Below are 19385 nucleotides of genomic sequence, written 5' to 3'. Positions count from 1 at the left end.
ACAGCTGGTGTTACTTAAGGAGGCATTAGCCCACTGCTCCACCAAGTTTGAAATGTTCCCTCTGGCAAATTTCGTAAAAAGCTTCCTTTACTATCTATTTTATCATCTTTCTAAGTATTGTTTTAGGCTGAATGATCAATCAATAATTACCGGGACCTAATTGGTTCTCCTCTATTTTCTGGAAATAGTGGAAACCTGGCAAACTTCAGCTAAGGCTGGTATTGTAGAGAACATTTATATATAGGGCATGGATATTTATAATTATGAACACCAGGAGTTATATTGGAAATATGGTCAGATGGATGGATGGATGGATGGATGGATGGATGAATGGATGGATGGATGGATGGATGGATGGATGGATGGATGGATGGACAAACAGATGGATGGACTGACGGACAAATAGATGGAAGGATGAATAGATGGACCGATAGACTAACAAATGGACAGACAGCTGGAGAGGTGAACAAGCAGACAGATGGATGGATGGAGGAGGTATTCTCCTTGGTACTTTAGAACATGTACAGAATGAAGGTCTCTGACTCCGAGAAACTATGGCTGAGTTGCCTCAACATATGAAGCCACAAAGTATCCAAGGCCATTTTACTAGGACAAGATCATACTATTTTCCATCAAAATTAACAAGTCTTCTTTTATTTTGACCACGCAGGATTCCACATCTGGATTTTGCATGTAGAATGATGTTCCAGGTGAGACTGACCCCTTGTTTGTTTGCCACTCTCTTGGAATTTTCCATCACCCATTCCTGCTCTCTCCAAGAGCTCACTGCTTCATAAACACAATGGCCGCTTCTCAGATACTTTTCCTCCTAGGCTTTAGAAAGACCCCTCTGCAAAGTGGTGCTCCTGTCCTTCCTAGTGAAAACAAAATGGGATGGAATGAAGTCACTTGAGTCAGAAAAAACAACAACACCTTTCCCCCAAAAGCAAAGCAGAATCTAAATTGAGGGGAGAGGGAAAAAATAGGAGGGCAGAGAAAAATCAAAAGAAAGTCCTCCTCAGTGAATTGTGTTTATTACTGTTTACCACGATGGGCAAACAAATTTCAATGTCTCCACAAGTTCTTTCTTTCCAGTATGAAGGCACGTGAGTCCCCAAAGGACAGATACTATTACTACGTAGGGTACAGACCACACACAGCGAGAACAGAAAAACACACGCTGGATTATTAGCTTTCTCCTCGTTACACATTACACGCCCAGCCCTGATGGATTCTTTGGCGGCGGCTGTTCCCTCTTGCAGATCCCAAGTGAAAAGAAAATCATGACTTGGTCGAGATGGAGGTTAGAGGCCTTTTAGGTCAGGAAACAGGTGGGGGAGTTACTGGTATTGATTTTGCCATGGTTAACCTTTGGTTTCATGGCGAAATAGAGGGAAGCCCCCCCACACACACAAATAGCTCAATTTTAAAGCAAATTTGGCTTCCTGCTCCGATGCTACACTTCATGAGAATTTCAAATCCAGATTGACTCTGATTGTAGAGTAGCACAAGGATTTTGTCCAAATGCTAGTAAAAAAAAACAACCCATGATCTATTTAAGATAGATGGTCTTCGCTCAGAAGCAGAAAAGGAAGAGTATTTGACCCTTTTGAACCTTGGTGTGCGAGAAAACTCTTGAGAAGCCATGAAAACAATCCAGGGGGACATGGAACAAGTCAACCCAAAATTCTCACTCACGGGCTGACTTGTTCGATGTCCTCAGACTCAAATTGTTCTACTTCAGGCACATTATGCAAAGACCTACCTCTTTGGAGAAGGCTCTGATGCTAGGGAAGGCAGAAGGAAAGAGAAGACACTGACCAGAAGCAAAGTAAATGGACTCAGTCACACCAGAGACAGGTGAACCGATGTAACGAACTGTGAGAATAACCCTGGGGAACAGGAGGAAGAGACACAACCAAGATAATGGTCAGAGAATAGGAATTTGAGTCCAAATCAGGAATGTAATTTGAGACTCAGACTAGACCCTCCCTAATTCTTGCAGATAAAGGTAGGGCTTTCAGACTTGCAAGATTCTGTTCCTGTAACCCTATAATAAAACTAGCATAAATATTCATACATTTGGTTTCTAGTCTGATCTACCTGAAAGGGGTGGCAGGCCTGAAGGACCAGGTTAAGTTCAAATCATCACCCAGAGAAAATCTACAAGTGTTAGCACTGACTTGATGTCAACATAACCAATCAGTTTAAGATGGGTGTATTTATGATTAGGGACGCGGTGGCTCAGTGGGTTAGGACGCTGAGCTTGTCGATCAGAAGGTCGGCAGTTTGGCGGGTCGAATCCCGAGTGCCGCGTAACAGAGTGAGCGCCTGTTACTTGTCCCAGCTTCTGCCAACCTAGCAGTTCAAAAGCACATAAAAATGCAAGTAGAAAAATAGGGACCACTACGGTGGGAAGCGTTCCGTGCACCTTTAGTGTCTAGTCATGCTGGCCACATGACCACGGAGACGTCCTCGGACAAGCGCTGGCTCTTCGGCTTTGAAACGGAGATGAGCACCGGCCCCTAGAGTTGGAAATGACTAGCACACATGTACGGGGGAACCTTTACCTTTACCTTATTTATGATTATTAGGGTTATAATTATATAACATAAATATAATTTGACAGATGGGATGCAGATCACAAAAGCCCATTTGAAGGCATTCCCTCTATATAAAAGAATGCCATGATCAAATTTCTAAGCTGAGCCATTCTCTGGCATGTTTGAGATAACTGGTGGTATTATTGATCCTTCTCTTTGATGGTAAGGAATTGCAACGTTCAACTGTTATTTCCTGCATGGCATTTTTCCACAATGACTGTCCAGCCAGTGCAAAGAGAATGTAATCATTAGGAAAACAATTTTGGATGAAACAATGAGAGCATATTCTTCTAGGGCTTCTCTTGACCCGCTGATTAATGAACTCAGAATATGACTTTAAAAACAGCTATTTTTAGCAGAATCCATTCTGTGCTCCAATGGAATATAAACATTAATCCAAGGAACAGAGAAGATGCGTCTCCAGCAACGTTATTACTCTCCTTTTTTGTTCTAAACCCAAAATGCATCTACCAAGTTACTTAAGGATTGATGTGTTGACTCCATACTCTTTATTAATGTGCCAATAGATTTAGACATTAACTGACCATGTATGGTGACTTTTCCTAGATAGCTGCCTGCCAGATGTGTTGGGACTACAATTCCAGAAAATTCAGGACACAGCCATGTTTGTCTGGGTGCTGTTTCACATTCTTTGCCTACTGAAGCTCCTTATTAAGACATTGCTGTGCTTTCCAGCTATCCTGGCAGCCAAAAAAGCAAATATCTCCTGCCATCAATAAAACAGAGGTCTATAACCTGGGGGCCAGGTGCTTTGAGTGAGATGCAAGTCCTTGAAAAATTAGGAACAAATTGTAACATGAGTGCAGGGGAATGGGAAAGAAAGATTAAAAACAGACTTGGAGAAACACCACAATTAAATTTGTTCAATTTAAGTGATGCCAAACTACATCAAATCAACTTTTATTACAATCAAACACCAGCATAGGGAGGGTGGGGCACAAGAAATTTAAAAGCAATAAAGAGTAATAAAATTAAACCGCATTAAAAAAAACCCTAAAAGGGTAAAAACAAAAATCTAAAAAAAGTCTAAAAGGAGGGGCCAAAAAAATAAAGGGATATAAAAAACATGGGAAAGAAAATCAAATACAAACAATCCAATAAATCTTATACTAAACTCTCTATGATAATGGTCCCGGTACTCATTAAAACTGATTTGTGACACAGCTCACCTACTGACATATTTTAGATGCTGCTGTGCAGAACCTGGCAACGTTGTATGTTAGAGCAGAATTGCTGTCTAAAAGCAACAGACAGTATAAACTTATTCTGTGCACCCTGGATATTTATTTAACAATGGTGAAATAAGGAGAATTCAACTATTTCTATAGTGTAGGCACTGGAGAAGTATATGTTCTGTTGTTTCTACATGTCCAGAGTCACAAGATGCCACACTAATATTTTGGTCCTCCCACTTTGGCGAAGTCATGTGCCTGCCAACACACAGCCCTTTTGAAGATCTGGCACAGCTTTTTGCTTAGGAAAAATGGAATAACAGAATAATATTGTAATAATGCCGCTTGGGGGGGCGAAAGCCCTAATAAGCAGGCATATACATAGAATGAAGGCTATTGCTAAGCACATTGGTTTGTGCTTAAATTGTAAGCCGCCCTGAGTCTTTGGAGAAGGGCGGGATATAAATGGGATTAAAATAAATAAATAAATAAATAAATAGAAGTGGAAGGGACCTTAGAGGTCTTCTAGTGCAACCCCCTGCTTGAGCCAGAAACCTATGCCATTTCAGACAAGTGGCTATCCAGTCTCTTCTTAAAAGCCTCCAGTGATGAAGCCTTCACAACATCTGGAGGAAAGTTGTTCCACTGATTAAATGTTCACACTGTCAGGAAATTTCTTAGTTCTAGGTTGCTTCTCTCCTTGATTAGTTTCCATCCGTTGCTTCTTGTCCTGCCTTCAGGTGCTTCAGAGAATAGGATGACCCCCACTTGTTTGTGGCAGCCCTCTAGACATTGGAACACTGTTATCATGTCACCCCAGTCCTTCTTTTCATAGACTAGCCATACCCAATTCCTACAACCGTTCTTCATATGTTTTAGCCTCTAGAAAAACTCTACATTCCTGCCCTGAAGGGTGAACTTTTGCAAAATACAGCACCAAACAGGTAGAAAAGAGGCATTTTAGCCACACACATATTATTCAGCAGGGAGGCAACTCCAGCAGTGACAAACTTCTTCTGGGAAATGGGATGGTTCTGTTTTCTTTGATTAACTGTTCCAGAATACACACTCCTCTGGCAGCACGCTGAATCTACGTGGCTTTTCCAAGAAATACATTTAAATGCAGACATCCTCAAGGGAAGCAGGGGAATAGTAAGGTCTGGAAGTTTGACTGTTTTGGCACATGCCACATACGCTAATCCTGATTTTCCAAAACAACAACAACAATCCCCCAAAACACCAGCTAATGCAGTTTCAATAGCAGATGGAAACATGCAGATTTCAGTAATGTTGATGCTGATATTATTCATTCAGTCATGTCCGTTTCTTGGTGATCTGACAGGCCAGGTCTCTCCACATCTTCCAATATTGCACTTCTTCTTTGAGTCGTTCTGTGCTCTGGCTGGTGTCAGTTTTGATTATGTCCAGCCACCGGTGTTCTTTGGCAGCCTGCCTGGTTTCCTTTTACCGCGAACTCTTCCAAACATTATTGCTTTCTCCAGTGAAATTCCCCGCATGACATGGCCAAAATAAGTGAGACACAGTTCCGTGATTTTGCCTCCTAGTGACACGTCTGGTGCTATGCACTCCAAAACGTGCTTGTTAGTCACCTTTGCTGTCCAAGGAGTATGCAGGAGTCTTCTCCAGCACCACAACTCAAACAAGTTGCTTTTCTTCCTGTCTTGCTTTTTTAAGTGAAAAACAAATAAATTTTCAGTAAAATTAGTAAAATGCAATTAGGCTTTGACTAGGAGGATCTGCTGAATATCAACTCTTATCCAATTTACGTTTGCTGGGCAAGCTTCGGTCAAACATTCTTTCTCAGAATGGCCTACCACAATATATATTCTGCAAATTGATATTCTGCTGCCTATTTGACAATATTCTGCTCTAGGGGCCCTTTGTTCAGAGCTCAGCAGTGGTGCTTTTCCCATGATAATTAATGTTGGTTGTCTTCAAATTTGTCACAAGCTTAACTTTCTGAGTTGACGTCTGCTGGTGATCATTCATGCCCAGAGCCTTTGGCATTCTTCTTGGTTTGTTATTTCATCCCTCCTTCTCCACTTAGCTTGAGCCATTCAATATAGATGAGGGCTTGTAATGTAACTAAAATGCCACTGCCTGCGAGATGAGAATGATGTCAACGTAGAGATTCTTCCAAGCTGAATTTGTCTATTCATTCTTGCATCACATGGTCCGTGACAGGGAAATTGCATCCTTATTAAGTGCAAATAAATAAATAAATAAATAAATAAATAAATAAATAAATAAATAAATAAATAGAAGAGCAAAGTGCCATGAAACCAAAGACGAGGGGGAACATGATAGCAGTGTTCCAATATCTCAGGGGCTGCCACAAAGAAGAGGGAGTCAAGCTATTCTCCAAAGCTCCTGAAGGCAGGAGAAGAAGCAATGGATGGAAACTAGTCAAGAAGAGAAGCAACCTAGAACTAAGGAGAAACTTCCTGACAGTTAGAACAACTAACCAGTGGAACAACCTGCCTCCAGAAGTGGTGAATGCTCCAACACTGGAAGTTTTTAAGAAGAGACCGGACAGCCATTTGTCTGAAATGGTATAGGGTTTCCTGCCTCAGCAGGGGGTTGGACTAGATGACCTCCAAAGTCCCTCCCATCTTCTCCTTCTCCTTCTCCTTCTTCTTCTTCTTCTTCTTCTTCTTCTTCTTCTTCTTCTTCTTCTTCTTCTTCTTCTTCTTCTTCTTCTTCTTCTTCTTCTTCTTATTATTATTATTATTATTATTATTATTATTATTATTATTATTATTATTATTTAGAGACTTATATTTCAGAAGAGCTTTGGAACAAACCAAAGGCAGTAAATTACTGGGCTTTCCTAGTCTTGGCTGCAAAAATAATTTGTTGTTTTTTTTTAATCTTCATACATCTCTTCAGGCAGCACTGGAAATACAAAATGATCGTGTCCTACAAGCTACTTTGTAAAAATGCCTCCTACCCAGGGAATTGTTTGAGAGACAGGCCAACCTATTTATGGCACACTAGCTGGTTCAAATTCCATGCTGAAAACGTGGAATGATAAGTGTTGTTCCTTAGAGCTACGAAGGAAATATCACGCACTTACCTCTATGAATCGTTCGGTCTCCAGTGGCTGACCAAGTTAATTTTGAAATGTGCATCTGGCAGATTTAGACAACAGAACTACTTTGGGATTCAGATGGTGAATTAGACAGCTGACGGCTTTCTCCCCAAAAAAGAAAAAAAGGCACAAAGTGCATGCATACAAGTAGAAGAGTTGTGATTCAACACAAACATTAATGTAAGGATTATTGAAGTGAAATATTCCCCTCTGTGTTTTGGAGGGGTATAATATTGCAAATCTAAAATGGCCCATCTTCCTCAATAAGTCATCATTTAGTGTAACATAGGCTGCGGTGTGGGAGGGAGAGAAGGAAGTGAAGAAAACAAAAGGTGGAAATAAAGCCACAAAAAAGTTAAAGTTCTGAAAAGTCAATGCCTGCCGAATCAGAAAGATCACTTGGCATCTCTCCAAGGCTTTCAATCCGAAAGAAGTGACTAAAGTTGTAAAAGAAGAACTAACTTTCAGTCAATCCAAGATGCAGAGAATGTTATAAACATCTGATGTCCAGAGGAAGCTAATTCATTCATGCTGGGAGTGGGGAATTCTGCTGTTACAATTTGTCCCTAAGTGAATTTCATGAGCGGGGTTAATTCTTTCTCCAAACCTATCCACTACCTGTATATACTGATAGCATAAACAGCCTGAAGTTTCAGCATTTTTAAATGATTAGGGTACTGTATTCTTACTGGAGTGTAAGCTGCTGGAAATTGTGGAGATAGGAAAAATCCTTTTTTGGGGGGTGTGTGTCAGATTTACAGTACATCATCTATACTAAAACCAAGCTGTCCTTGCTACAATATATATTTTGCAATAAATGGATTTCATCAGAGAAATATATTTATTTAACAGAACACCAGAACAATGGAGTTGGAAGAGATTCTGGAAGTTTTCTAATCCAGCCTGCCTCTAGCAGAAAATCCTATACCCTTTCAGACAAATGGCTATTCAATGTCTTATTAAAAATATTCTATTATTCTATTCTATTCTATTCTATTCTATTCTATTCTATTCTATTCTATTCTATTCTATTCTATTCTATTCTATTCTATTCTATTCTATTCTTGTAATTATTTTATTTTGTTTATTTTATTATTGTTTTATTTTATTATTTTATTTATTATTTTGTTTTATTTATTTTATTATTATTTATTTTATTATTATTTATTTTATTATTTGCTGCCCATTTCACCTTGGGGCTACTCCAGGCGGTTTACAAGATCAGAATGTGAAATTATAAAACTATGCATTACTACTAATTATTATAATTATTATTAAGGATAAAAATTGTGAATATTCACTCAGATGGCTAACCATAGTTGGCAGGCTTTGAGAAATAAGCACAAAAAGTACATACAACGTTTCCACGTGTGGTTTTTTTTAAGAGAGCCAAGTTTATTAAGTTGAAAGTGAGAGAAATTAAAGTTGAGCTTGATTAATTCTCTCACTCTCTGAGGAAGAATCCTGGCACCCTCCAGAACAAAATTGAGGGAAAGAGCCCTCTAGATCAGGAGTCCCCAACCTTGGCCAAGACTTGTGGACTTCAACTCCCAGAATTCCTCAGGCAGCTTGCTGAGGAATTCTGGAAGTTGAAGTCCACAAGTCTTAAAGTTACCAAGGTTGGGGGGGCCTTGCTCTAGATCACACTACTGCCACCTAGCAATTTTATTGGACTTTCACAATTGGCAGTGTAAGAAATGAGAAAAGTCTCCATGGAGGAGGAAACCCTTTGAGTAACTGGGGAACAGTTTGCAACGCTATATGGCTGAAAGTGGTCTAATTAGAGCTTTGTTCTAAGCATCCCTTGAACTTTGAATAGAGCTGGAAGGGACTTTGGAGGTCTTCTAGTCCAACCCCCTGCTCAAGCAAGAGACCCTATATCATTTCAGACAAGTGGCTGTCCAGTCTCTTAAAGACCTCGAAACTTCTGAAGGCGATTGGTTAATTATTCTCACTGTTAGGAAGTTTCTCCTTAATTCCAGGTTGCTTCTCTCCTTGATTAATTGCCATCCATTATTTCTTGTCCTGCTTTCTGGTGCTTTGGAAAATAAGTTGACCCCCCTCTTCTTTGTGGCAGCCCCTCAAATACTGGAATGCTGCTATCATGTCACCCCTGGTCCTTCTTTTCTCTAGACTAGTCAAACCGAAATCCTGCAACCGTTCTTCGTATGTTTTAGTCTCCAGGCCTTTAATCATCTTAGTTGTTCTTTTTGCTTTCTTTGCTCTGTACAAATTTCCATTTGTCCTAGGTGCCTGCAGAATACTCTCTGGATACTCATGTGCTGTTGATATTCCTGCAACCCCTTGCGCAATGTTAGGTGCTTTTCTTGAGATCCCGAAAGGCTTAACTCCTAAAAAGTTTCCTAACTCAAGGACTTAAATGTAGCTCTTGCAGGGTTTCCACGGATGCTGTCAAACCATACTGGTTTGTGATTTCCGCTGGCATTCCCAGACATCGTTGGATAGAGTAAGGGAATTGAGTTAGTTACTCCTCTATCCTTGGGGATCATTTCATAACAAACTAGACCTTGGAAATATCTCCTAAATTCCCCTTGGCTTCCATCCTCATCCTCCTGTGTGGATGTAAATATATGTTCCTGTCCTTAGTTGCTATGTCAGTTTTAAGAGCCTCTGACCCCTTACCAATTAAATGTTTCCTGTGTTATCTGCACAAATCCTAATTTATGGTCTGCCTTCTCCAGAAATGCAATCTCTGGTTTCGACAAATTGCTGCTAGCCCTGTCAAGGGAGCATGTGCAAAAGTCATTCCCTTATAACATCGCTTTCCTGATCTGTGTTAGCCTTTCAGCAATGTAGTTCTTCTTTATCCTGGACTTAGGATTCCTGAACTTCATTTTTTTATTTTGAGTCAGCATTGATTCCTAGTGATTGCCTAGACAAATCCACACAGTTTTCTTGTAGCCAGAATTCAGAAGTGGTTTGCCATTGCCTCCATCCTAGGGCTAAGAGAGAATGACCAGCCCAAGGTCACTGAGTTTTTTTTTTTACCTAAGGTGGGTTTAATCCAAATGTATCAGACTTCAATCTCCCCAAATCCCTATGAGATAAGATTTCTAGGAGCTGAAGTTTGCATGTTTGCAGGATGGTTAAGTTGGAAGGCTGGATTCCAAAGTCGGTCCCAGCAGGAACATCATGTAACATATAGAGTTGACCCAGGTTGGAAGAAGGATGCTTCAATCTACAAAGGCATACTCTGGAAATATCGGTAAATTTGCTACTCTGCAGCAATAGTTATATTTATGAGTAATAGGTTTGTCCATATTTAAAGAAACAGAGAGCCATAGTTACAATAGTTACCTGGAAAAATGCTAAACTAGGATAGAGGGCTTGCAGCAGCACTTTTCAAAAATATTCAAGACTTACAGTTTAAGGCATCTTTTTTTTTTTTGCCAAGCTCGGCAAGTATGGGGTTGTGAATTTGCATCATTTGTCTGCTCTTGTTTGTAATGCTGGTTGCTAACCTCAGAGAAGATGTCATGGTGCCAAGGTGGACAGGACATGAATTCACTTGGTGTTCAGTGCCAAAACTGAAAGAGCAGTTGAGGGGGAAAAAAAAACTGGATTTGGTGAGTTAGGCAAAGTCCTCCTCAGCCCTTGTCAACAGATTGGAGAAAGAAGTTGAGAAGAAGGGGAGGCTTGGAGGAATTTCTTAGGAGATCTCAAGGATAGCAAAGCTACTCAGAGAAGATCTCCTCCCGTTCTCAAGATATGTAGCATTCCATAGCACCTCACAAAGCTTGAGACACTAAGCAGCTACAACAGTGTTCCTTGAATGTTTAAGGCTGAAGCAAGCGGGTGTGACTGTTCACCCAACAAATGGTTGGCAAGGAGGGATACAGTCAACATCAAAGATTCAGGGATGGTGTTCAGAGTTTTTTTTGTTGTTGTTCCTTCCAGTCCGTGTTGATTCCTGGCGAACGCGTGGTCAAGTCCTGGCAATTTTCTTGGCAAGATTTCGAAAGGGATTTATTATTTTAAAACACAATTTTCAAGCAACAAAATTTCATTTTTAATGTGGGCCAATGTGACACAGTAAAAAAAATGACAATAAAAGTTATCTATCATTGCCTCCTTTTCCGGGATGAGAGAGAGGGACTGGCCTAAAGTCAACTAGCAGGCTTCATGCCTAAGGTAGGACTAGAACTCCCAATCTCCTGGTTTCTAGCCTGGCGACTAAAGCACAAAGAATGACTGAATAATAATAAAAAAACCTACCCATTTTGAGAACTGTCAAATGTAGTTGGGGTGATGTTTGGATTGCCAGTATAACAGAAGGTAAAATATTATTAATTTTACAGCCCAGATATCTTTTATATACTCTATTTCTTTTTTTAAAAAAATCAAAAGCTTTACTGCTGCTAAAACAAGCAGATGCTAATTATAACTCTCAGGGATTCTTTTTTCCATTTAGAATAGTGCTTTACTAAAAGCTGTCATTTTCCTTTGGAAATAAAAAGGAAAAAAATGCACTCGTCACCACCACAGCTCCAAGATTATCACACATTGTCACTTGGCTTGGAAGGTTTTTGATTGTCTGTAGTCTTAGAAACAGTGTTTTGTCCACAAGTCTCTGAACAGGAACAAATTAGCTCCAAAAGTGCAAGTATTTTAGGCCTACTTGTGTAAATCCAGAAACAGGGAGAGTGGAAAGGTTTTCTAATTCAAGAACAATGTATTTTGGACTGAAGCAAAAATTTATATTCTCATTGTGGCCCAACAGGCTCACTGCCATGAAATAAAGACAAAGGTCCATTCTTAACGGTCTCTTTAGGAACTCATTAAGCTATGTGATTTTCACTGATAAATTATATTTCTATTAAATTATCTCTTTCCACCCATTGCAGCCAAGCAGCACATTACAACAGCCACATCACAGGGGTGAGACGATAGCAGTCTTCCAGAAAAGAGGGACCAACTTGTTCTCCAAGGGACCCAAGGACAGGACAAAAAGTAATGGGTGGAAATTAAAGAGAGCTCCACGCTAAGAACTAAGGAGAAACTTTCTAACAGTGAGAACAGTTAATCAGTGGCTTGCCTTCAGAAGTTGTGGGTGCTCCATCACCGGAGGTTTTAAAGAAGAAATTGGACAGCCGTTTGTCTGGAATGGCATAGGGTCTTCTGCCTGAGCAGGGCCTTGGATTATAAGATCTCCAAGATCCTTCCAGCCCTACTCTATGTTCTAAATAGATGGCTGTTTTCATAAGTACTACACAGGGAACCAATCAGCTGTGGTTAGAATGCAGTACTCCAGGCTAACTCACTGCTCACTCCAGGAGTTTGATTCTGAGAGGTTCAAGGTTGGCTCAGCCTTCCAACCTTCCGAGGTCGGTAAAACGAGGATCCAGATTGTTGTGGGGGAACATGTTGTCTCTGTAAACCACTGAGAGAGGCTGTAAAGCACTGGGAAGCGGTATATAATTCTAAGTGCTGTTGTTATTTTACACAGCCAATTATCTAGCATTAGTAGATGACTCTCCTGGCTAACAGTAAGGGCATCCATCCAAAAAGGTACTGGTGTGGATTAACTGAGGGGGCTTTAATTTCTTTCAGCCCTCACTTCTCCTGGAAGGCTACACAACTACTTTTAGCTCTGACTCATTTGCTTAGTGAAGCTCCCGCCACTCCATTTGGTGTGCCTAATCTACATTATCATGGTACACATTATTAGTTTTGCTAACCAGAACAAATATCTGGAAGAAATTTTCATTTGCGGAAGAGGCACTTTGCGACGCCTGCCAAAAAAATATCTCTGATCAATCAACTCTACAAATACTGTTCTAGCCTAGAGTGGTGCGTTGTACCCTGCTTTTTAAAAGACACCACCCCAAAGGTGTGCTTGCAACAGGGAGGAGCTGGCAAATTAGTTAGATTAGCCATTCGGAGGCTACATCTGGCTTCAGAATAGCAGGACTTGTGGCCCCATTCATCTGAAGGGTGCCAGTTTGAGGAAAGTTGGTTAAGACATATCCTAAAATGAGAATCCAATCTGCAATTAAAGCAGGGCAGATTGATGTTCCCCTTTCGCCTGCCTGGAGGGTTATTTTTAATCCCCTTCCTGGCGTTTGTAACTTCTCAGTTCCGTCAAGGAGAAGGGTGAGCTCTCCAGGAGAAAAGCCTGGACAGCCTCCCACTACAACATGCCTCAGGTTTCCTTGGCAAGCAGGAAGGGAAAGAATTATTCCTCTCAAAGCTGCCTTGTTTGAGCTTGTTGGGGAGATCTGGCAGCCTGAAGCCATCCACTGTTCCCGTAGTAACAAACAACTAAATAATGACAATTAGCTGTACTGCACAGGGAGCAGGGGCCAAAGCAAACAATACAAAATTACCTGCAAATTCTTCATCTCCAGCATTTACACATCAGGCCCCTTCCAAAACAACCAATCTTTTAATTAAAATGAATTGCTTGTTACCTTAACTACCCCCAATAAAATAATAATCCTGAGGAATACAGAGCAACGTGTGAGTCTACCTGTCAAGGATCTTGTCCAGGTAAAGCAACAGCTAAGCCAGACAGTAACCCCAGTGTCTTACAAGAGGTTCACTCTGACTTTGGCCTGGTCATGCCACACCTGGAAAAAACAGCTGGGAGAGGCCATTGCTTCTCCAGTGAGTCTTGTGAGACAGGTTGGACAAAAAAGAGAATCAACCTCCAGCTTAGTTTAATTAGTTTGATCAACTAATCAACAAGTCTCGCTCCACGTTGCGACAACTGCAATGAAATTGTCTTTTCTCCACCCAAGATAATCCAAGTTCCCCCAGATGGCAGAAGGTTCTTGTCAAGGTCATCCTTTGCAAGTGGACTGTCCCCAATCTGATGACCTCTAGTTGGGTGAGACTACACCTTACATCATGCCTAGCAAGAACACAGCCATGTGAATAAATCTGGAAGGTATTTACCTTGGGGAATCTGATATCAACCACAGATGGGCTTTTGTGCAATTGGAACCAGAGTTGAATGAACACATCTGTAACATCCTGGAACAAATCTTCAAAGTTTGCATATTGCACTTTGCACAAATAACTCCCAAATGTTACTGTGGTCTTGAGAGTAACACCCAACCTTGAAACTCTGTGGGACTTGCTTCCACAGAGCAAGACAGACAGTAAGGAAACTTTTCACTGAGAATCACACGAAGTATTAGCACTGCTTTATAAAAGCCTAGTGAGACCACACCTGGAATACTGCAACCAGTTTTGGTCCCCATACTACAAAAAAGATGTTGAGACTCTGGAAAAAAGTTCAGCAAAGATCAACTAAAATGATCAAAGGCCTGGAGACTAAAACATATGAAGAATGACTGCAGGACTTGGGTTTGGCTAGTCTAAAGAAAAGAAGAAACAGGGATGACATGATAGCAGTATTCCAGTATTTGAGGGGCTGCCACAAAGAAGAGGGGGTCAAACTATTCTCCAAAGCACCAGAGGGCAGGACAAGAAACAATGGTTGGAAAATGACCAAAGAGAGAAGCAAGTTGGAATTAAGAAGAAACTTCCTGACAGTGAGGACAATTAACCAGTGGAACAGCTTGCCTCCAGAAGTCGTGGGTGCTCCATCCCTGGAGGTTTTTTAAGAAGAGTCTAGACAGTCATTTCTCTGAAATGGTATAGGTTCTCCTGCTTGAGCAGGGGGCTGGACTAGAAGACCTCCAAGGTCCCTTACAGCTCTATTCTATTCTAATTTCAGAGTCAAGAGATTTTCAGATTCAAAAGATGACGTGACCCCCCCCCCCGATGCTAAATCAAAACAACCCAAAGACGTAGCATGAGGTGTCAATATTCTCTCTGTCAGGAGCTATACCACATGTTCTATGGCACATTTTATCCACACTCCAAAAGTAAGGCCAGAGCCCATTTCTTGTGGTGGATTCAGGAGTTGCAGGGGGTAAAATTAGTACCACTTTGGCTTAAGAAAACACAGACTTGGAGTAACTTGAACAACTCGTTCGGTCTAAGATTGCCAAATGTTTTTGCACTAAACCACAATGACCTTACCAGCTTACAGCCAAGGCTGTCTTAGTATTTATTCCATTTTTTTTGGAATTACACAGAATAGATATCAAGGAGTCGTTCAAGATAGAAATTACATTTTAGGCTGAGTTTCCAGCCTAAGGAACACGCCCAACACAAAATTTCAATTTATTCGCCTTCTGACCGCAGAAGTCACTGAGAACAATGGGCACCATTAGTGTCACAGAAGTCGACACAGTTACTCCCACACACAAGATCAGCCCATCGAGTGAGTCTACTCTGCTGTAAGTGTGCAGTAGCTCTGATTCTAACTGCCCTGTGGGAGATAGCCAAGAATCCCATAGTGGTATCAGTCAGGCCAGATATATAACGAGGTCTTTCTTTGCAGACCCAAACCATTCCTTGGAAGTGGAGACCCTATAGGGGTGTTTGTTGTTTCTGGAGGCTGAAATTGCATAGCCAATAGCACTGGTACACTTTATAACAGGGGTCCCCAAACCCCGGTCTGTGGACCGGTACCAGGCCGCATCATGCCAGCAACCGAGCCACACAAACAAGCAAAGCCCCATCCGTGGGATGCAGGCACCCTCCGGTCCGCGGAAAAACTTCTCTGCAAAGAACTGGTCCCTGGTGCCTCAAAGGATGGGGGCCTCTGCTTTATAAAATGCTCATCACAGTATTTGCAAATACCCACAAGGGAAACTTGATATACTACTGTATCTTTGTGTGGGATGCAACGCAAGGATTCAGCATTCTTCTTTCTCTTCAGAAAAACAGTCTGTGATTTCTCCCCCCCCCAATTATTACTAATAATGTCTGACTGAAATTCATAGGGAAGAAATACCTGCCGAGCTCTGTTACCACTCTGAGGCATACCAGACCATAACCATGCCAGCTGAAGCATACTTCCTCCTGCTTCCCAAATCAACAGTTGTTAATTATGTCTGTTGAACTGGAGTCAATCCAAAGGGAGAAGAGGCTCATAGCTAGCAGAATTAATTGGCGGGGAAAAAAGAAGAAGAGATAATTTGCTTTTCTGTCAAGAATCTGGTAGAGACTCTGTGGGGCTTGCAAGCACAGTCAACGTCTCCTGGAAATAATGACATCAGATCTCAGCAGATCGATATGCAGGGAATTAATTAAGGTTTTTTTAAAAAAAAACAAAAAACCAGCTGCACCGCCACCCCCGTTGGTTCCCCTAAAGGTACTTCTGTCAGTGCCTGGAGACTAATGGTTGTCTTGTCTTTAGTGGGAACTTTGGCACAGATTGAGCAGATAGAAAGTCTGCGGTAAGAAGAGGGCCGCGCCAAGGCAGATTTGCGATGATGACATGCCTTCTTTCTTCACTCTTTTGGGTAAATAACACCTAGGAATTTGGAATCCAGCTCTTTCCCAAGAGCTCCTTCTCCTCATCTTCTTTTGACTGTCTTAATCGGCTTGTTTAGTCAGTCATCGAAAGCAAAAACCCCATCCAACATATTAAAAAGTTAAAGTATCAATCACACAGCACAGATCTTATTTAGGCACTTGGAGTAAACAGAAGACCAGGAGTGACTTTTTATTTTTTTTTCCAGACACAAGCACTCCCCGTGAGAACAGATTGGGGGGGGGGGTGGAATCCAACCCCTTGATTGAAATCACAAGGGCATTTAAAAAGCAGCAGGAGTTTCCTTGCCATCCACCAAAGCCTTCAAGGTTTTTCAGAAGATAAAAGTGCAAAATATCATGAGGGAAACACGTCCAGGGACAGAATGAAAATGCAGGCATGAAAGGGGAGATCACCCTCAAGGGTCAAATCATGCTGACATTGAAATAGGAGTTGGGACTCAAATGTTCTCCTACAGATGAGCACTCTCTCTCTCTCTCTCTCTTTCTCTCTCCCTCCTTTAAAGGTCACTAGGTGAGAATATGGAGAAAGACACAAATGTCTGTCCATTTATCACCAGTTGTTAAGAACATCTGTTCAAGGTGGATGCAGGATGAAGAAGCGTTGCGCAAGTTGAGACTAAGGCACTGTCATTCGTAGCTGCCTGGAAGAATGCAATCACATAAATTGTGCCTTTCCCTCAACAGCAGAAAGTTCCAGCTTGGGAACCCCTGGTTTTTAGTAAAAAAAAAAAAATCTATCAAGCAGAGTGTAAACAGGATGGTGGTGGGTCATCTGGTGTGTTTGTTGATGATGAGGTTAATGATGACGATGTTGATAATGGTACAATCTGAGGATCCAAAGTGCCAATTTCAGCTAGAACTACCTACTGCATTGTGTATAAACAGCGCTAGCTTTTTTTAAAAAATCCCATTTATATCCCGCCCTTCTCCGAAGACTCAGGGCGGCTTACAATCTAAAGCACAAATCAATGTGCTTAGCAATAGCCTTAATTGACTATTTTACTTCCTTTGTAAGACACCCCTGTACTGGACAAACCCAGTCGTTTTATGATTCTGAAAGAATTAACTGTGCACAGAGTATGAATCAAGGTCTCACCTAATAATGGGACTAGTTGTGAAATTTGCCTTCTAACACCGTTCTTCTGGTGCAGTGCCAAAGAGTAAGATGGAAGAAGGCAGATTGTGGATGGAGATTAATGTTGCTGCTTGTCCGGTCTGAATTTCCAGCAGCTTTTCCAAACTTGGGCAGTGGAAATGGGTGTAGTTCGCTTGAGCTGCCCAAATTCTCAGCAACGGGCACTCGGGCTGAGAAAGTCTTGTCGGTGGAAATCATCCAGTGGAGAAGATGGGTTTAAGCACAATGGTCCTGCTTCGCGTTATGACTTGGAAAGAGGTGTAAACTCAACCAGTGGCGGCTTCTTCAAAGGCGTGACTTAGCACAGCAAGTGAACGCAGCCTAGTAGAAGCAAAAGTGCAGACCATTTCGTGATTGCCTTAGCTACTCTTTAACAATTTCTTCCATTTTTTTTCACACTGCGGGAGACAGGGTTGCACCAAGCTGAACGCTTACTAGTGATCCTGTTATTGCTCAACATTCTTTTTTCTGCGCAAGAAAAGAAAAAAAAGAAAGGGGGGGGAGAATGTCCTGGGGTTTGTGTTTTTCAGTCTCCCGTGCCATGTTTATTCACAGGCCACCAATGTAGCAGGCAATTGGCTGTATCAGCTGTGTGCCCCGGTGCCAACGATCCTATTCCCTGGGGCTGGGTGGATGGTGCGTGTAAGGGTTATGCAGACTTGTCTCTGCAAGACATTCAAACTGTTCTCTTTCTTCGTGCCAGCTCCGGCTTCACTGCGGCAGAACTTGCATGATGCAACTCAAGGCTCTAGCCGCCGCCTAGGAAGGACGACCACGTCCGGCGGAGCCAATGGAATCAAACTTGGCATGGATCCGAGTCTGCCGAGAAAAGCGTCGCTCAAAGCAGAACGTTTGTGGGAAAAGTGGAAAAAAACATAAAGGGAGAAAGGTTTCAGTTTTCTGCCTGCTGTTATCGATGTGATTAAAAACAAGCAGGAACACAAATTCTGACCTTGGGAAAAAGGCATGCTCAAAGTAATCTTTTTCCAATTTTGCTTTAAAGGGAACTAACACACATTTCTTAAACTAGAGTGCTGATCGGAACGCACCAGCAACCAGAGTTCAGATGTTTCACGAGGCGCTTCTGTTAAAAATAGCCGAGAGAGAATGCAAGGAGTAAATGCATAGTTTTGAGTATTTAAATAGCACCTTGGCTGCTTCCTAAAATCTCCAGGAAACCATCCTGGAGGCCGTGAAATATTTTAAATTTCCTTTTCAGAAAGCAAAGTACAAGATCAAGGAAGAGGGGAAAAAACAGGGTTTGAACAGAGAATTCAATGTCGGTTATCTGCAAATGCAGCCTGAAAAACCTCTGCGTGGACATCTGGGAACCACAAATAATTAATATAAGTAGTCCTCAACTTACAACAGTTCATTTAGTGATAGTTTGAAGTTACAATGGCACTAAAGTGACTTATGACCAGAAATAGGAAAGATAAACCACAAATTGGAGAAGGGATTTAAAAAAAACAACATACATACATACATACATAATCTCCTTAAATCAAACTTGCCTGTAACTCAGCTTTTAATACAAGCAGCTACTGACACCTAGAGGCAAGTAGATTAATTACCTCTTCTTAAGCTCTCTTCTAACAGTCGTAACATTATTAACCTGAACTTTAGCTCAAATGATACAGATTTAGCACCCTCAAAGTCAAATATCATATGGATTTGGATCTGAGGATAGGCATGATCCTGGAACAACTGATTGTGGAATACTATCCAAAGGTGTAATGAAAATATCTGACACGTGGAACTAACACATTTAAGCTAAAAACTTTATAGTGTGACTCACCGAGTTCCTCAATTTTTTCAGGAAAGAAAACCCAAATTATTGTATGCTCATACTCACGTCGGTGTAAAAAAAAAATGACACAGTGCATCTAGGTAGATAATAAGGGATTTCTGAGATCATGTCTCAAAGGTGTTTTTTCAAGAGGCTTTCTTGTTTTTCTTTGAAG

This window comes from Vipera ursinii (assembly GCF_947247035.1).
Source record: "Vipera ursinii genome assembly, chromosome: 8".
In the NCBI taxonomy this organism is placed as follows: domain Eukaryota; kingdom Metazoa; phylum Chordata; class Lepidosauria; order Squamata; family Viperidae; genus Vipera; species Vipera ursinii.
This window is presented reverse-complemented; position numbering follows the sequence as displayed.